General features: G+C 37.5%; 1 non-coding gene across 1 annotated transcript; it reads left to right on the top strand.

Annotated features, from left to right (window-relative positions):
- Window positions 1-606: 606 nt before the first annotated feature.
- On the top strand, window positions 607-743 carry LOC111758039 (small nucleolar RNA SNORA2/SNORA34 family). The gene has a single exon (XR_002792280.1). It is a non-coding gene; the product is annotated as a small nucleolar RNA SNORA2/SNORA34 family (small nucleolar RNA).
- Window positions 744-2,992: the final 2,249 nt, after the last annotated feature.

The raw sequence follows: 2,992 nt of genomic DNA, 5'->3' as shown, positions 1-2,992 counted from the left end.
AGTACCAATAAAAAAAAATTTTTTTAAAATGGAAGTACAGCATTTTCAAATGGGAATGGGATTAAGATTTGGAGGAAGCAGGAAGGGATGGGAGGGAAGAGGAACAAAGAAAGAATTAAAATGTGTTGTGTACATGTACACATTCCCCATGAGAAATATAATCATTATGTATTACAAACTTGTACAAATAAAAGTACATTAATTAAAAATAAAAAATTAAACACAAACAAGGAATGTCCCTATATTTTTTACTCATGCTGCCGTGCCTTGGAAGTTTTGTTGCATAATGTGTGAATTTCCCAATTAAACATGTTATTGTTTGTTTCTTGAATGTTTGTTCTTTGTCTTTACTTCTATAGGGAGAGTGTAATAATACCAAAAATATGAGAAAAATATATATATTGAGTACTTGTGACATGCATGCACCATTTCCAGTTACATATGAATACACTATCTTTATAAAACATTATCAAGTAAGTTGCTATTATCCATATTTCATTGATGAGGAAACAGATATGGAAATATTGCATAACTGATAAATTAGGTCACACATTTAATAAGTGACAGAAATATAATTCATAACCCTTTATGAAATTTGCTACTAGTCTAGCCCTAAATCAAGGCTGGCAACTTCCTGATGCTGTTGGTTTCAAGCAAGAGCTTAAAGAGATGTCTTTCTACGGTCTGTTGGCCATTTCAGAACTTGGGCAATGAAATGGTCAGTTCACTAGAAAGAAACAGCTTGAAGCAACCCCTCCCAACCATGGTGAGCGGCTGTGAGCATGGTAGGCTGTGTCAGCCCAGGACGCGAGCCAACGCATTTACTGGGACCCACGCCATGCTGGAATCTGGAGTGCCGGGAAACCAAGCAACCTCTCCACCCCCTTGGTGAGTGGCTGTGACAGTGGCAGGCTCCAGTGGCCCAGGAAGGGAGTCACCAGCGTTTACTGAGATCTGTGCCATGCTGGGACCTGAAGCACCAGGAAACCAAGCAACGACCCCCTGCCTGTTTTGTTTCGTTGAACTTCAATATACATGAAAGTATGGACAGCTATTTTACAGAGAACAAGAGACTCTATGACAGCCATTAGTGACTTCCCTATTGTCTGGTTTTAAAGACCTAAAACGCCTTCCTCATTATGTTCAGATCAGTTTTATACTATGTTATTTTGTATGAATTCTCTGTATGCAAAGACATGGACAACTATTTGGAAGAAAACAAGAGACAATATGATAGATAGTGAAGATCTCAGGTTGTCTAGCTTTGAAATTTATATCAATTACATTGCTTTTTTATGTCCTATTTTGTTCTGTTTTGTTGTGTTTAATTTTACCCCCTTTAAAATAAAAATAAAAATCTATTCAGCTATAAAGGATAATCTTGAGGCTCTTGTAGGTAAATGGATGCAACTTGTGATCATGCTTTTGGGTGAAGTGGTTTGGACTCATATGGGTGAACATTGTGTTGTCTCCTTAGTACAAAAACCTAAATTAGTGGGATCCAAAATGTACAACAGATAATGTGAAAGTGAAAGGGGAGGAAATGTATAAGAAGGGAAAGTGGTAGCCATTATTAACTTCCTCTTGTTTTGAAGTCCTGTGTTGTTTTTATTATTTGGGTTTTTTTTGTTTGATTTTATTATGTCTGATAGTGTGGGAAGCTATTTTGAAGAAAATGAGATCTATTACGGTACCATGTTTGATTTCCTATTGTCTTGTTTAATGTCCTGTATCACTTTGTTTTGTTTTCATTGGTTTTATTCTGTTGTTTTGATTTTAGAATATTTGATGATATGGACAGGTATTGTGAAGATAACAAAAGGCATTATGGTAGCCATTGTTGATTTTCAGTTATCTTGTTTTGAAGTCCTGTATTGCTTTCATTATTTTGTATTGATTGGCTTTATTGTGTTATTTTATTTGATTTTATTCTCTTTAAAATAAAAAAATTTTAAAAGGCTTCAATAAAAAAAGAACTTTGCTACTAGTGGAAAAAGAAAACCTGTATTATAGTCAGGGTGAAGCCATACAGAAAAATCTAAATATCACAGTGTTCTTGTTACTTGCTGAAAGTTCTCACCAAAGCCCATTGCAATATAGTGGCTTCCTGTGTGATGCAATGTTAGCGCACGTACTACAAATTAATGAGGTAAACATTTGGAAGTGCCAGAAATATGTTCTATATAGAAATAATGCAAAGTGGGTGCAGGTAATTTGATATGCCATGCATGTAAAAGGCATACACATGTATGTGACATGGCATGGCATGTCACATGAACTGAGATGGACATGAGGAAGCTTAGGATAGCAACAGGACCAGGCTGTTGCCAGAGAAAATCCACTTAAAACGTACATTTGGGCTTCCAGTTTCAGCCAGGTTGGTTAGTTGCTTTGCTCTGTAGCCTGTTGTGAGGCAGCATCGCAGCAGGAGTATGTGACAGAGAAAGCCATTCCTCTCATGGAGCAGGGAAGCAGCAGAGAGGAAGAGATCTACATCCCACATCCCCCGTAGTGGAAACACCCTCAAGGACTTACAGCCTCTACTGGCCTCGCCTTTTCAGGGTTTCTATTACCTTCCAAGAGAGCCTAGCTGAAGACCACACTTTCAGCTTGTGGGCTTTCGCGTGACATTCCAGATGCAATATATTAGCACCTTTTATCAGCTGAAAAATGTTTGCTGGTCACTTTCTTCCTGCCCTATGACACATACCTCAACCTGATAGCCATGACATTTTCCTCTGCTTGAATGACTTTTTCTTCTTTAGGCTTTTCCTGCCCTACTTATTTTTTTCATGTCTCAGCTTAACTGTCACTGGAGCTAATCCCAGATTATTAGGTTGAATATTTATAAGCAGATACAGTTTACCTGCCACAGTGTGGTTGCTATGTTAGAGTACAAACTATTTTACCTACAACTAAAAGTGGTCACTACTGGGTGATAGATGAAGGTGGTATCTGGATGAAAAGAGCTTCTAGAAATGAACATTACACA

This window comes from Cavia porcellus, unplaced genomic scaffold (assembly GCF_034190915.1).
Source record: "Cavia porcellus strain 051 isolate PalLab524CR breed Dunkin Hartley unplaced genomic scaffold, mCavPor4.1 scaffold_28, whole genome shotgun sequence".
NCBI lineage: Eukaryota > Metazoa > Chordata > Mammalia > Rodentia > Caviidae > Cavia > Cavia porcellus.
Note: the sequence above shows the minus strand (reverse complement) of the source record. Positions and strands in the feature narration are given on the sequence as shown.